Raw genomic sequence first — 17,377 nt, forward strand, 5'->3', positions numbered from 1 at the left:
GCATTTTGAAGTCAAGTCCCAAGAAGTTTGGCCATGTTATCAAGTGCAGCATAGCCCCTTGTGTTTGACAACTCAAATCCGTTCTCACCATTTTTTGGTAAAAAAAAATATTACTTAGCGAATATTTACTAAGAGAATCATTTTGACATATTTACTTAGAGAATCTTTTTTATCTGCCTCTTTCCTTCAAGGATATTAGACCGTCTTGTGATGGGGTAAGAGAAATTTAATCTAATAGCACCCAAAGTATTCAGGGAGCAATAACCTGAAAGAACTGTAGAAATTGAGAAATTGCATTGGCTCAGAGGTGTTACAGCTCCTTCCCATATAGGAACACCAAAGAAATGGGATGATTTTGGCATGGGGAGGGAGTCCAGATGACCTGGAGTAGCAGGGTGTCTGTCTGACACAAAGGATGATTGCACCAGTAAATTGAGGAGGGCTGACCATGATCAGAAGCTGCTGGGTATGATTCCATCTTAGTAAATGTGCATGGCATGAGAAAAATAAACTAAGAGATGCAAAAGTAAAAATAGCTATTGATGAGCAGGATAGAAAATAGAGCAGCAAATGATCACAGACAGGAAGATTTTTGGAGCCTTCTGCTAGTTGTGACCTTCCCCATATTGAAAGATACTTTTACTGGGTAGCTGAGGTAATTTCCTGATGCTTTTGAATTTCCAAAAGTACCAGTAATGGAAGACTGTTCCATAATTTGTTGTTTTTTTTTTTTTTCTGTTTTTTTTTTCTGTTTTTTTTTTTTTAATTATTAAATCCCTGCTACTGTAAACACAGAATTTTTTTATTTTTAAAGCCCTACAAAAAAAAAAAAAAAAACAAAAAACAAAAAAAAAAAAAAAAAAAAAAAAAAAACCAAAATCAAAAATCCAAACCCCGGGTATTTTCTCCCCTGCCTCTAAGCAGTCTGAATGACCCAAAGATAGCAAGTGATACTTACTTATACATAGGAAGTGATGCTTTTCTAGCTGGAACTCATGAACTGAGGAAGAAAATCACCCCAGTAATCTATCTAAAATTGATGTGAATCAAAAACATGTTCTTTCTAGGATGGCTGTCACAAACAATGCTTGGAGAAAAGATAGCTGTACATTCCAAGAACTTTAAAACATTCAAATTAGGTAAAAAAATCATAGCATTTCCTAGGGGAATTTTTATTTTACATACTAGTTAAAGAGCTTAACTTGAAGTAGAATTTTGTACATGAGTGGACAGAAAATACCTCTAAATATTTAGAAGAAAATGTGGTCTCCACAATCGGGGATTTCACAGAGAGGGAGTGTAATGTTAACTTAATGGTGATGACACTTGGTATATTGTAGTGTTCCATTTTATTTACTCTCCATTGCTTTTCAATGGATGCTTTTATCATCACACACAGTGCAGGGCTTCATTGCACCTTGCTGCCCTTCCCAACAGTTTGCTATTACTTGCAACAGTAACTTAAAAACAACAACAAAAAAAGAGCAAATTCTTTTAAGCATCTATTGATAAATATCAACAATGAGGTAAAATTAACTCCTAAGAGAAGGAGGTTTCTAAATAGAGCAGTCTATTCCTTACCCTTTTAATTTATGGAAATAGGAATAGGAAAACAGAATAAATGGAACAATCAATTCACATTTCCCTTTGAATGCAGCTTCAGACAGCAGCATTGAGTATTTCTGTCTCTTAATTCCCTTTCCTTAAAGACCAGTTGTTTTCCTAAAAGTGTCACCAGAGCAAACCCATGGTAGCAATATAAAGGTACTTCAGAAAATACTTTCAAATACAGGAGCTGCACCTTTCAAACAACCTAAAAGATGGCATTGAGAAAGCTCAATGTAATCTAAATTTCTAAACAAAATGTTGCAGAAAGGCTTGGGCAACCTTGGTTGCTGCCTTCTGGGTCTAAGAAGAACAAGCAATTTTCTAGTTAAGGAAGGCTCTGGGTCATGTGTCTTTGTTTCTTTGTCACAAGTACTGTCATTCAATGGAAATACTACAGATATTTAGCATTTTCCAGAGGTGAAGAGCTCTATAATTCTGCAGGCAGGTAGTTTTACATAATGTACCATGCTGGTTTTAGAAAGTGCAAAGGAGGATTGTTTCCTTATTCTACAAGGCATTCCACAACAGAACATTTTACTGAGAGGTTTGTGGGTTTTGTCTTAATTAAGCACACACCTTACTAAACCATAAAATGTGTTAAAACCACAATGAAAATAATAGTTATCATTTTCTTAGAGGTGCTTTGGTGGGTGTAGTTCCAGGGAGATGGGAACAAATGCCTTGTGAATGCTGACCTAGAACAGAGGCTGGAGTTAAAGAATAAAGCAGGGATTTATTAAAAGGCCTCAATGGATCCACCTTGGGCAGCACAAGAGCCCAGCCAGGGCTACACCCAAAATGGACCAAAATGGTCACAAAATGGACAACTGGTCACGAGGTTTCACACTTTTATAAGTTCTGCTTCATTTGCATATTGGAGTTAATTGTGCAATTACAGCTTTAGGTTATGAAGTCCCACCCTTCTTGTTTTTCTCTCTTCAGCCCACGCTGTTTATGCTCTTGGGTCTGAGATTTGGATCATTTGTCCTTGGTCCCCAGATGGAGAAGGAATTGTTTTGTCTCCCTACTCTATGAGGAGAGCTTACCAACCCTTAATATGAAACTCAGAACTACACACTAAAGCACCACAGAATCTGAAAAATAGAAAATCTAAAACCTAAGGCATCAGTTGATTGTCCACAAAGGATCAGATTGATTTTATTGGTTTAAAAAAGAACTAAGTGTGAAGTAGCTAGTATTGAGATTAGCTGTAGTTTTCCAAAAGAATGAATGTTAATCCACCAGGTACCCTGTAAGAGAAGAATCATACTATTTACTATTAATGTGAAAAAGAATATGTCAGGAAAAAAACCCTTCATTTTGATTTTCAGCTAATATCTTTAAAGGCTTCCAGCCTGCCTTGTCTGATCCATTCCATAAAGAGGTGATAGGAGATGGAGGTTTATCAGCAAGCACTTCAGGTGTCAGTAAAACTTCAAATGGATTGTTGTTGTTTTAGCTGATGGCACACAGATTAGACAGACAGGAAGTTTTTTTGGGCTTTAGTGCTTTTAGGTGAGACAAGGAATTGAAGAATGTGATTTCCTTGTCTGTCTCTGTCTTTTTAGGTCAATAATAATGAACTTCCTTTGAACATCATTGCATGTGTGGTAGGTTTGTCATCATCTTGAGAAGATCCAGGATTTTTTTTTGTTCCAAATGTGCAACCTGCCTTGCCTCCTAAAGGCTGGGATATAAGCTACTTCTATGAAACTCTTAAAAATGCAAGTTTGGAGTTTCATTTATGGCTGAAATTCCATCCATTGGGTTGAATGCCATAAATAGGTTTTATTGACTGGGCCCCAGATCAAATGGGAAGTGTTCTGATAGTGTTCATGGAGAAAAATGTGGCTGATTTTATTATGGCTTTGAGAACATACATAATACAAACCCCATAACTTCTCACTCCATTACTCAGCTGAGAAAACCTAATGTTTTGCAGAGACTGAAAATATATTAGCTTTCTTGCAGCTGTCATCATGTATACTTTTGGGCTTTGTCTTTAATCTGTGGAATAATCTGTTCTTCCTTGCAGTCTGTGGAACTGTCTTTCCCTGAGATGAGGCTGGAATCTTAATGATGCTTGGTGGTAAATTTCACCTCACAGCATCAGCTCAAAAAAATCTTCTATGCTGATTTTTGAAATGTAAAAATTAATTTCTGACACAAGCAAGAAGTAACCAGTGCTAATAAGCATACTGAAGAGGAGGGGAGGGGAGGAATCAGTGAGGGAAGGTGGAAAATTTAAATACTACAGTAATTGCTCATACTTTAATTTAGATTCACTTACTCCAGAAAGGTCAAATAACTATTTTAACTTGTTCTGTCAGTAAATTGCTTCAAAAATTATAACCTGGGAAATGCATTGGATAAGACCATGCCCAGAGTATAGAGAACCATTTTACTTGAAATGTTTTCTAGTTTAGCTGGCTCCCTATGCTAGAATTTTTGTTTGTTCTTATGATAAAGTAAATATAGATTTTTTGAAGTAGAGTTGGCATGTTCCACATACTGAGGACATGAGATGGAAATATTATGTTTTTATGAGAACAATGGGTTTATTTTTAATAGTTGCAAGTTTTCCATAATTATAAAAAATTGTAACTTCTTTGATATTCAAGAACATTTTGTATACTTACGCAAACCAGACTGTTGTGAGAAATAATCTAATAATTTTTAGAAGTAACAAGATAAGACATAAGCTACATGAAACTGCAGTCTTTACTACCTCAAGAAAGAATTTCAAGATTAAAAGTAGTGCCTAAAACCCTACTATCTATTTTAAAATATATGCAGGCAATAACCATTTTGTGATTTAGCAGATCAATTAATATGAAGTCAAGCTCTCAGTAGAATTATCCAGAGCTATTAGTCTGTTCTCCAGAGATTTTAGACTATATTTTTTAAAAGATAAACTGTACAAAGTAGGCATTACTCAAATAATTAAAATAACAACCCGAACCCTATTTTTCCTCTTAATTTAATCACCTCACCCAGACCTCCATAATTAACAGAGACAAGAACTCATGTCAGTAAAATACAAATGTTCTGAAAGACTGAAGTGATGCTTCTTACTCCTAGAGTATACTTTTAACATCTCTAAGAATCCCATGAGGTAATGCCTGAAGAAATAAGATATTTTTCACTTGTGTTTACTATTACCTTCGGGTTTTTTTAGCCCTTTCCTATTGTTTCAAACTTATTTTCATCCAGAAGTGGAAAATTGAGAAATATTTAATATTTTTTATTTAGGAAAGTTTGAAAGCAATGCTAAAGGGGGAACTTGGATGTTACAGAGGTTGTCCACTTGCTGTGTCATGTTGCCTGGTGATGTTTGTTCTCCATTAATGACAGAGGGCAAACAAAAACTCACCACAAATGCAATGCTTATAGGAAAGACTACAAAAATTGTGCCTAACCAGTCTTTGTGATTTTGGTTTATCCAGTGTGAGAGCAATACTTCTTTTCCCCCACCTAGATTGTTAGAATCAGGAGGGAGACAGGAATATATGCCAACGTTTTTGTTTTCCAGGGTAGGGGGTGGCTACATTACATAACCCTTCCCTTTGTGCACCTGTGGATGCATACACAGAAATGGGGATGTGTGTTTGCCTTCAGGCAGTGACAGGAAAGTAAAGCAGTCCTTTTAACATGGACAACAGAGACACAATGTGTGTCCCAAGCTGCTCAGCTGAAAATAATAATATAGATCATTCACCTAACCAGTATTTTATACTTTGGAGGTCATAAACTTAGTGATGGGAGACGTATAAATAAAGACATGCAAACTTTTCTGTTTGCCTCATTATATTGCTACACCTTTCCTCTGTGTTCTTATGTTTTTTCTTTCCTTGTTTTTATTTATTGCTAGTTATACTTCAGTGGCCTACTAAATGTGTTCTTTTCAAGAATATTTATCTTTCCTTGCTGCTTAATTCATCTAAATATTTAGTCATTGCTATATTCTCAGTCAGTAGGCACTTGGCTAATCTATACAAATTCATCTCATTTATAAATTATTCCTTCTAGTTCACTGCCAGCTTACATGCAACAGAATGCAAAGCAAAAGTGCTTCAAACCTTATCAGTCAGCAAACCAAGAACAACAACTCTTCTTATTAAAGTGTGGCAGCTTAAGCCAAAGGAATAGAAACTTTAATTTTTCATGAGGAATCCTGAGAGAATTTGGCAAAGCAAAACAAGTGATCGTTCCTGCACTGATCAGCCCTGTGAAGCGCTGGAGGTCACTGCTGCTTGTTTGCCCCTTTTCATTTCTGTTTGAGACCTGACCAGTAGTTTGGACCTGGTGCACACAGATGGTGACTGGGAGAATTTGAAGTGGAAGTTGCCCCTGTGCCCAGAGAGGAGCAGATGGAGGGCCCAAACCCTTGGGTAGTGGCAAATGTATGGTGGGGAGATGTAGTAAAACGTGGTGAACCCCAGCTCAGGGAAGAAATGATGATGTCTGCTCCAGATCAGAAGGCTGAAGGATCTGCTTTATTAAAACTATACTATATTACATTAATATACTACTTAAAGAGTTACTATCCTATTCTACATACTTCTTACTCACCTATCTGACTCAAACCTGTGACTCTCTGCTGAGAGCCCGAGCCACAGCTGGATCCATTGGTCACTGACCCCAAACACCCTTCACCAGAATCCAGCCCAGCAATCACTGCAGGTAAACAATCTCCACACCACATTCCACATGGGGAAAGCAAAGGAGCAGAGATAAAGATTGTTTTCTCTTCTCTCTGTGCTTCTCCAAGAAATCCTCAGAGAAAGAATGATGACTCTGCATCCAGGGAATGCAAATGTCACAGGGAGATGCACCAAATATCCCTTGGTTCTTTGCATGATATTAGAGAGTTGGTGGTACTTTTCTGCCTGAGGGCAACCTGGTAGCTTTCCAATTATTGAGAGCCTTCCAATATAAGAAAAAAAAAAAAAAATTGCAACATGAGCACAATTGCAGAATTCAAAAGCTTTTCAGCATATTTTATTTTCATGCTTAGTTTTTTGATCCCTTAGCAGCAACAGCAAAATAGAACTGCAAGATATGTTTGAACTTTATGAAGAGTTTTCTTTACTGAAAAGCTTTAACATATACACACGGGTTTTAAGAGTTTGGAGGTTTTTCTTCATTCAACAGACTTCCTGGAGGGAAAAACAGGTAAATAAATAGAAGAAATCCCTGATTTTTGCTTGCAAATATGCATTGCAGAAGAATATAAATAACAGTATGATTCATGCTTTATTATTTAGTGACTATCAAGCTTACTTCTTGAGATTATCCCTTCTTAGAGTATTTGGGCTGGGTTTGGCTCAATATCAGTTTAACTGTGCTGTAAGTAAAGAAAACTTGAGGATCTTTTTCATATTTAAGAGCAGTGAAGTCAATGGTGTGCAAATAACATCGGTGGGCAAAAATCCCTGAAATCAACAGAAATACACCAAAAAGCATTTGTGACTTTGGCTCAAAACTGCCTCTGTGAGTTTTGGAGGAAATTTGCATGCACATCAATTTGCTCATGCAGATGTCTGTTCTGTATTCAGAATCAACAATTGCACACATCAGCCACTGTTTTCACTTGCAAATAGTTACTGTGCATAAGGATTTTATAGGAGCTTTATGGAAACAGGCCCTGTAACAACAGCCAACAGCATCTCCTGTTTCAGTGGTGTTATTCTAGAATGATCATTACTGCCCCAGTTGCCTGAGAGCTGTCACATTTTATTTCTGAAATTGCAGGTTTGTGTATTACTTAGCAGTAATACACATCACAAACAGTGGTTCAGTCATGAACATGGTGTATGAGCTTAAAAGCCTAATGTCTGCCTGGCTTTATCAATGCTTAAGTTTAGTCATCTGAAAAACATAAAATGGAACCTCAGATATAACCCAGGTTATAGTCTGCCAAACACACCAGGTATCAGCAGCAGGATTTCATGGCCACTGCTGTGAGACAGGTCTCAGCCCATCTAGTGGGCCATAACTCCCTTTAGAAGCAGTTTATCTTCATCAGTTAGAGGATTCAACCTCACCTTTTGTGTGGGGATGAGCCTAATTATATCAATTTCCTCTGACATGCTTCTTTGTAAAAAATGTTTTACTAAGAGCACCAGATAGTTCTGTAGGAGCCTGAACCTTTCCTCTGCAAGAATGTGGGAAGTAGAAGGGGCTAGACCAAGTAAGGAGAAGCAAAAGTGAAATTTTACTCTGTGGTAACCTTTTGTTTTCCTTCACTGCAATTTAGGAGGCTGAGCCTTGCAAAAATGACAGTCAGGTTTTTTTTGGCATTGTCACCTGGAAGACTAATTTTGACGTAGTGGGAGTTCTACACCACTGGCAGATCATTACAAATATAGGGGAATCCTCCTGAACCAGTCTCCCCCCAGGTCTCCCAGTCCTTCTGGAAATTTGCTGTTGGTGACAGCCAGCTCAGCTGGGATGCTGTCCCCGAGGGGCTGACTCAGCTGTGCCAAGGAGGGGAGGAACTGCTTCCATGCAGATTGGACCTTGTGGCACCAGCCTGCCCTGAGTGAGCAGGCCTGGCTTGCAGCTGGAGGTGGGAGCCAAGCCACAGTGGCACCCCAGTCATTTACAAACACATTTAGCTTGGGTTCGAACCCATAAACATAAAATAAAGCTGGGTTTTTTCTGAACCAGCTCACAGCTGCAGTGGCTGACTCTGCCCGACCAGCAGGCAGCCATCACATTTGTCTTTGTCTGGCAATGCCTTCCATTCCTGGATCAGAACAAAGAGGGGTTTTATATATCATTGACTCCCTCTGTTAGCTGGGAGCACAAACGTGGGCTGCATTTGTCACCCAGGCTGACAGGAAGCACATGGACATAGGTGTTTCTTGTTGCAGGCAGACACGTGCTGCTGACAGGACTGGAGAAAAATCTAAGGGCTGCTCTGATTCTTCATCCTCTCTGCGTGTGGCACTTAATGACACAACTGTGGCAATTTGCTTTTATGACGTAGAATAGAGGAGGTTATTTAATTTCATAATATTTGGATTGACTGTCTGTGTCTATTTAACATCTTGGGGACAGACTGGAAATCCTTTTGTTCATCAGGTCTAGCCTTCAGCTTGCAGAAAGGTGGTGGTTGCTCTGCAGTGCAGAAGCAGTTGGAAGAGCTGTTTGGTTCCTTTTCCCCACAGTGCTCTGGAATGATGTGGTCTTGAGGTTTCCTGCTGTCAGTTCATTCAATGCATGCAGTCTTTGGCCCCACGTGGAAAGCAGCTCAATTCTCCTGCGAAATGGAGGCAGAGTAGAGAAGGAGATAACTTCAAAAAACATTATAACTGCCACAAGACAGATCCCTGTGTAGCACAGGAGAGCTGTAGATGCTCCTGAGGGAAAAAAAAAAAAATATTTTGGCTTGCAGATTCTACCCCCATTCCCTAAAGGCTGCAGGGGCAGGGCACAGCAGCACTGCCCTGATCCCTGTGGTTTGTGCTGGGAACACTGGAAAGGGTCTCATCGTTACTTTCAGTTTTGAAAATGTCTGGAAGGTGTTGCGGTTTTCCTTTCAGTTATCCACCTGTGATTTCATGTAAAATTGTAAGATGAGTAAAAAACCACCAAGGAAATTGAATGCAGGAAATAGCTGCAAGCAGCACTGGTGCCTGAGAGTGAACAGGCATCACTGACAGTGATCATGCATCCTGGCTCAGAGTCAACAGGTATCACTAGGCTGGTGGGGTTATAGAGTTTAATAAGTGCTGTGTTAATCTTTGGTTTTCTTTGGGAATTTTTTTATATTTCAGCTTTTTTTTTATTTTCCCTTATATTAGCAATTATAAGAAAACCACAAGTGCCGAGGTCAGATAACTGCCTTTAATTCCAAAGATAGTCAAACTCAGATGAAATTTCCAGTCAGATTGGACACTCAGTTCAGGTAAACAGTGTTCTCTTACCACTGCTTTCTGTCTCTAATATTTTTCATTCCCTAATTCATCAACAATTGAGTGTGAAATACCTGTCACATTAGTATTAGTCTGAAAATACTTTACAGAACATTCTCATCCCTTTGAAGTACATCTTGCTAATGGAAGCACTTAGGGGTAAAATATTTAAGAATGGGAAAACTCCTCAGCAATTCCATTTTGCCATTAATTTTAAATTACCAACAGTTTGATGGATACAGGGATAAGAGTAACCTGAATCTCCACAATATAGTCCTCTCTAAACTAAGGATGGCACTAGACTATTCTAGACTGCTCTTAATTACATTCTGAACCCTTCCTAATAGAAGTTTGAGCAAACCCATTTTCCCATAGAAAACACTGTGATCATATCAGCAAACACCATGTAGTGGATGGGAAGCCAACACCATGAGGCAAAGAGCACTTTTCCTCCACACCCTGTACATTATCTGGCCCTTTAGTGGAACATTTCTAGCCATGAAAACTGCAAAACAAACCTTGGGAATACTTAATTGTGTCAGTGGCTCCTCTTGATGTAGGAAATCACATTAAGGACTGCCAGAAAGATAATTACCGTGGAAAAGAACCTCTGCTGTCCTTCTATATCTCTGTTTCATTCAGTAGTGTTTGAGTGAGGTTCCTTTCCCTCCAGTTGTCTGCACTTTTCCATTGTGAAAAATTTCTGTGGTCTGAATAAAGGAAGAAATTAAATTCTAGGAAAGTCTTGAGGTTGTGTTGAAAGCCTTGAAATGTGCAAATTTCTATCACAAAAGTCTCCAGTGTGATATAATGGCCCCAAGCATCTTTATGCCCCTTGCATCTGCATTGTATTTGCAGACATCTACCTTATTTGTCCTTCAAAAGAATCCAAGAATTAAGCTCAAATCCTGCTTTGTCTTTCTCCCTCTTTTTTTTTCCTATTGCACAGTGATATTTTGCAGTGTTTCATATATTCTGAATAGTAGATATCATTCAAGTTCTGAAAATCTAGAGATAAATATCTTCCTTTTATTCCTTCCATTAAATACCTTGAGTGGTTATTATTCTCTAGATAATGAAGTAGTCACCTCATTTGGGATTTAAGGTGCAAGGACAATAAGAGTTGTGAAAGTATCAACAACTTTCACACTGGAAAGCCCATGGGATTGAAGTCCTTTGGCCTGTGGACTTTAAAAGAGAAATCTGCAAGAGAATCCTTCAGACATGTTAAGCCATAGAAGGAAAAGGTAAAACCCCACACATTTTACACTCAGCATGGGTTTAATTGCAGTGCCATCTATAGGGGGATTATTTAAAGAGGTTTTTCTCCTGAGTTTGAGAATATAGATGAGTTTTACATATGAATTGCCTGGATTAATTTGAATAGTGCACTGGGCTGCCATATGAATTTAGTTTGTTTCCAGTATAAAATGCTACTTATTTTAAGGTGAAGTTTTTGGCTTGGTTTCATTGTCTCAGGTAGTAGATGATGAAAATATTATAGGAGTGTGTCTATATAATGACATTAAATTGCAAGTCTTTACCTTCTTCTGACTTCATGAAATAGTGCAGCATCTGTTTCTAATGCTTTTACTTGATACTTGGCAGCAGAAGTAATCCAAAAGCATTGTTTTTCTCATATGTGTACTATTTTTTGTACAACTATAAGCTTTTAAAAAGTCTTTTTTACCACAAATGTAGCAGAAAAATGTTTGAATTTTCTGTGCTTTTGACAGTAATGTTTTCATATAACTGCAGTGTGAGCTGTCAGCCAGTTTTGTCCAAAACCCAGCGAGAGACAGAAATCAGCTTCTGTTACATGAAAAATAATTTTAACTACATCTGTAGTGATTTTTGACAGCTCAAGTTGGTATTTAAATCTTAGACACTTGGATTCAGTTTTTAAAAGTCTTAAAAACACAGAGGCACTCAAGATATGAAATTATATTACTTAAGCTTTTAGAGATTGGAAGACAAAGGAAAACAATCTGTTTCCAGCTTAGAAAAATTTATGGGTGTGGTGGTGTTTAATATCATGTAATAAGGTAGGAATATAAAGTCACCTTTTTTTTGGAGTCTTTTCCTTACATTTTGTCAGGTGACCACTCAAGTACAGTGCTCTTGGCTTTTGAAGTTACTGATTTATCCTTAAAAATTGTAAGAAACAGAAGATGTAGTAGATGCTGATTAGGTTAGGAGCTGAAATATTCATAAATAAGACAGAGTATCATGCAAGAAGTTTAACAATTTGCCTTGAGCTGGAGACATATTCAGTGTGGGTGAATAAATTTGTGTGATGCCAAAAAGAAACTCTGGAAATATTTAAAGGATCATTTTTATAAGGTGTGTTTTTTTGTGTCCAGTCAAGGTCACTGGCTTCTTGGGACTAAAAAGTGTGAAAGCACAGAGCAAAAGGGTAACAACCCATGGCCCAAAGAGCTCACAATTTAAATCTCTCCCCAGGAATGGAGTGCATTGGCTGTTGTAGAACAGGGTGGGAAGGTGAAGCAGTGAAGTGAAGCAGTGGCTCAGAGAGACATGCATTTTAATAGCTCTTCTCAACGTGTGCATATCGAAATGACAAAGGTTTCCTCTCAAGGTAAAGCTCAAAAATGTTCATTTGAAGTCTGTCTGCTCAGGCTTTGTCCCCCTTAGAGCACTCAGAGGCAGAAGTAAATTAGTGTATGGGATATAAAAAGGAGATCTGGAGTTTAATACTTATTAAAATATTCATTAAATTGTGTGAAAATCCTCCCTGTTTAAAAGGTTCAACTGATGCTAAAACAGAAGTCAGGGCTGTCTCTGTATAAATGCCTTTCAACAGGTACAATAACAAAAATAAAACTAACTTAATTATGCAAGGAAATGTACTTTGGATTCTACTATCACAAGATGTACTGCATAAATTCATGTCCCAGGAGACAAGAACTTCTGCAGTTCATCATTTGGAAGTTACAGAAGAGGGAAAAAAAAAGTAGAAGAAAGGCCTGGGAGTACTTTTGGTTTACTGTGGCTGTGACCCATATATTTGCCATTGCCAAAAGAAAGTGCACTTTTCATGGTGTTTTCTGGCATAATCCAAAAAAAAGCTGTAAAAACCATTGATATGCTTTCATTTAGAGCACTGTTAACACTTCCCCTGAAATTATATAAATCCCTTTATTGGGCTGGACAACAAAAACTGCCAGGCTGTTCACAGGAAGGACAGTATCTCTGTTAAAGACATGTTCAAATAGCTTTGCTAGGTTTGTTTAGATTAACAAAATTAAAGTCAAGGAACTGCAAGAACATCTTTCAGTTATATCAGTGAAGAAAATACCAAGATAAGGCAATAAGTATTTGTGTTGAAATACTGACACAGAAATAAATTAGTTTAATAAATTAAACGTGATTTTGGTAAAAAGATTCTGAGTGTCCAAAGAGAATAAGTCTTACAGAAAAATAAATAATTAAATAAAAGGGTAGCCATGAGTCCTGCTCAGCCCCATGATGCTAGTAGTGGCTTTGGACCTGTACTGCATGGGGTGTTTGTGGTGTTGGCTGTGGTTTCATTTGCTGTGGTGCATCTCAGCCCCAGCCTAAAGGGTGCTGGGGAGGGCAGAGTGTTTTCCCACATTGCTGGCAGTTCCCTGGCCAGGGCTTTGTGGCATCTTTGGGCACAGAATGTGCCCTGTACCCATGTGTGTGCCACATAACCCTCCCCAGGAGCAGGCTGAGGTGCAGAGGGGATGGAACAGGCACAGGGGACACAGAAAATCTTTATGCTGGCTTGAATTCACATTTTTCTGCCCCTCTACCTTTAGCAGAGCCAATAGCCTGGGGCAGAGCAGTTTCCCAGCAGACTGAGTTTTTTTTGGCTTGGAGATTCTGTATGAAGAAGCAAAGCAGAGGCAGCCTGTTTGTACAAATCCAGCTGTTTCTCCCAAATCTACTGCTGTATTTCACTGGTAACATCTAGCTCTTTTTTTTTTCTTATCATCCTTGGTGTTATCCCTATCTTTGACAGGCATTTATACCAATTTGACTCAAATTATATATATTTAGCAAATGGCTTGTGTTTTAGTGAAATGGGAAGACATAAAAGAACACTGAGACTTGCCTGCTTATTCAAAATGCTTTGGGTATATATTCTTCAGGAGAGTCCAACAAGTCTGTAAGGGATTGACCTTCCTTTGACAGCAATGGTGCAGCTTCCCAGCTGCAAAACCCTGCAAAAAAAGCTGCTACAAGGAGAAATCAGAAGCAGCTGACTGGCCTGTGGAACCACACCAGGGATGTCATGAGTAATGTCCTTCCTGGAGTCAGGAGTGACCTGGCCCTATTAGGTGTAGGTGTATTTGCCAAGTCAAACATCATTTACCTGCCCCATTTACTGACATCACAGAACAGAGCTGGGGCTGCTTTCAGGCAATTTTATTTCCAGAGAACCATTAGAGAGGAGACCCTGATTCATCTCAGGCAACAGAAATACCACAATTACACAATTATCTGGCGATTTAGAAATTAAGCTGTTTAAATGTGAAGGCATTATACCAATGAGATGCATTTAATCACACATGGAACCAGCCTCCCCTTGGCCTTTAGCAGCACTCACTGTAGCCGTGGGCTTTGTTTTGTGACAGGGTCACATTTCTCTCACCCTTCCATTCAGAAAATGACTGTGCTTGCCCATGAATTGTTGTAATCAGCACCACTTAGAAATGAGATGATGTGCTTAAATGGTGCAGAAAGAATGATCATCCCCCAAAGCTGAACTTTAGACTTGTTTTCCACAAACACCTTTGAATAATCAAGCAGTGACCATGCAGAGCACACTGTGCTGATGAAACCTGCACAGGCTTGGCTCTTCCCTGTCACACAGGGATAACTTGCCTCATATTCACACCCAGAGAGGGGCAGAATTTAAATGCTGAACCTGGAACAAAAATGCACTAGCTCGAAATTGGAACTGGGGTTTGTGTTTTACTTGGTATAAACACCACATGTCTGGTTACCTGCACTTGGCTAACAACTTATTAGCATTGTTATTATTATTATTACATATTTTTAAGAAATGTAATTATTAAATATTGTAAAATTATATTTATAGAAATGTAATGACTTACTACTAATTACCAGCAGATTTTCTGGAAAGGTAATGGTTTGTTTGTTGTTATTAATTAGTATTAATTACTATTTCATTTAATAGAAATGTAACAATTTTTGTTTGTTACTACTCTATAGTCTTAATTACTATTGTACTATCATAGTTGTCACATTTTATAGAAATGTAATTGAATTTGTTACCATTAATTACTGTTACATTTTATGGAATTGCAATGGTTTTTGTTGCTATTAATTAGCAATAACTACTTACATATTTATTAGAAAAAACACTATTTTAATACCACAGTTGCTATATTTTATGGCAATGCAATTACTATTGTTATTAATCAGGTAAAATTATTAGTATTGGAATGATCTTATTGGTAATAATTTCCTAGGATTCTGATGTGTGTTTGTATTCGAGGCCTTAGGTAGTGCCCTCCCATCCATTTCCCCTGACAAATCCACTGGTACCTTCCCAAAGTCACCTCAGCAAAGGTGACTTTGCTCTCCAAGTCCTCTGCAGCAGTGAAAGGTGTGAGTTTGGTGCTGGTTTCCTCTCCCTAGGGGATGTTCCACCAGTCAGGCTCAAGAAATGGAGCTGGTGCTGAGCTGCTGCAGCACCTTCTGGAATTAAAAAGTGCATAGCCTACATTGTCAGGAAGGAAGAAAAGGAAGGATTCTTTTGCTGATGTATGAACCATGGCCTTGAAAGATTTCTTGCTCTATTGTGTTCAATTTTACTAAGAAAGCAAAACCAAAAATTTTCAGAATAGCCAGAAAACCGAAGCTTTTATAGCTTGCTACTCACCAGAAATTTCTGGTAGCTGCCTTATGTCTTCTTTCACACTGATTTGTTTTAATCATTAAATAGAAGTGATATTTTCTTTGGAGCTAGGGATATTTTTCTTCTCTCTGTGAGACAGGTTTGTGAAGAGAGTTAATATCTTTTATTAAAGAAACTGATAAAGTTAGAACAAAAAGAAGAATTGACCTTTCAGGCATTCAAGCTGGCAGCAGTAACATTTTTATTGCATGTGCTTTTGTGAAGAAGGCCAAAAAGTGAGAGAAAGCCTCTGGAAAGTACTATAAACATGGATAAGAATGCCTAATTCAAATAACATTTCTCATATCTAGGCTGCCACTCAAAAATCTCCTTAGACTATGGATCCTTTTACAGGAAAGAAAACTGATTATCACTTCAGAATAGTTAGAAATTTACAGCAAGACATAATATTACAATGGTATTTAGTACAAAATTAACTTTGTTTCATCTACTATTATTTTATCTAAAAATGCCATTGTTACTAATGCTTTTATGCTCACAACTGTCAACTACAGAACCAGACCAGTCTGTTCTATCTGGCTGTAATCTCCCTCTTCCAGGGCTCCTGTTTCAAAGCCCTGTGTATTTTGGGCTGTTTGATCCATTCACAGAGTGAGAAAATGGAAGCATCAAAGATCTTCTCTCAGCTGAGAAGGGAAGAGGATGAAAAGGAGGAATGGCTGAGCAATAACAGCTCCTGAAAAAGTGTGATAAAGCTGTAAATGATTTGAAAATTTTAAGGCTGTCTTAGTGTAATAAAACTTAGAGCATCACTTGCTGTGGGTGACACCATCATATTAATAATGCCTTGCTAGCAACTGTCTCATTATCATCATTATTGATCAGTGATGTTAGCAGTCCTAACACCAGGTGTGGATTTGCACCCACCTTAGCACAAAGAGGGGGTTGTACTGCTTTTGCAAAGGAGCCTTGGCTCTTTGTTGCCATGGAAAGAAAGACAAAACTGTTGAAAAGAAATGGTTTGGATAAAGTATACAAATGGCCAAAGAAAAAGGGAAAAAAATCCATGCTGCTTATTTTTTTACCTTAAAGACAGAGTATTGTGAATAAATGGACAGAGCAGGAGAAATACACAGTTTATAAGCCAGCACTTACCATTTCTCTTGTGCTGTGTTTGCCTTCAGTCTCAACCACCTTCTCTTCCAAGCCAGCTCCTTTCCTTAGCTAGAATTGCATTGTTCATTATATTCAGCTTTCTTTCTGTCTGTAAACCACTTTAAATTGAACATTAGAGCAGAAGGGTTTTTTCCCTACCTTCTACATCCATTACATTTGTTCCAGCCCACATTAGCACAAACCATTAAAACAAAAATGGCTAAAGAGGCACAGAGCAGACCCACCAGGGTATTAGGTTGTGTCTTAGACTCTATTGAGAGGAGAGAAGACCTGTGCTAGCCCTCAGCTATTTTCTTAATACCCTTTTTGTGTTCACCATTTAATTCCAGGTAATTCCAGGCAGAGCTTTCATCCTGGGGCTTTGCTTTCTTTCTCTGTGCACAGGACTTTGGCTGGGTTACATGAAATCATGTGGCTGGAGGAGAAATTACTGATTGCTTCTATGCACACCTGTCTGGAGTTACAAGTAATAAAAGCAATTACAGGTTATGAACACAGAGAATTTGTAAAATAAATCAGACACTTTTACAACTACCACACCCAGCTACACCAGAGACAAGGGTTTTATGATGTGGCACTATCAAATATGTTTAGCTTTATGAAACAGGCAAATGCTTTCATTTTTTACTTACACGGAGTTTGCAGTACAAGGAGCTCTAATATGGGAGCAAACTCTCAGGACTTATCCTCTTCCTTCCTATTTTAAAATCTTCATGGAGCTGATAAAATTTGTATATTACAAGTTATCCAATGTCAAGTACTGGCATTAAAACTTTCAGAAGGAGGTCTATGTGCTGAT

At 38.2% G+C, this 17,377-nt stretch overlaps 1 long non-coding RNA gene across 2 annotated transcripts in view; it reads left to right on the plus strand.

The window, feature by feature from the left end:
• LOC146766938 (uncharacterized) overlaps positions 1 to 17,377 on the plus strand; it is an 80,502-nt gene that overhangs the window by 38,399 nt on the left and 24,726 nt on the right. For both annotated transcript variants that reach the window (XR_014956607.1, XR_014956608.1), the window contains one exon: positions 1 to 17,377. This exon is cut by the window's left edge; it is cut by the window's right edge and continues 19,586 nt beyond it. This is a non-coding gene — a long non-coding RNA (uncharacterized LOC146766938).

Source organism: Lonchura striata, chromosome 7 (assembly GCF_050655825.1).
Source record: "Lonchura striata isolate lonStrDom1 chromosome 7, ASM5065582v1, whole genome shotgun sequence".
In the NCBI taxonomy this organism is placed as follows: Eukaryota; Metazoa; Chordata; class Aves; order Passeriformes; family Estrildidae; genus Lonchura; species Lonchura striata.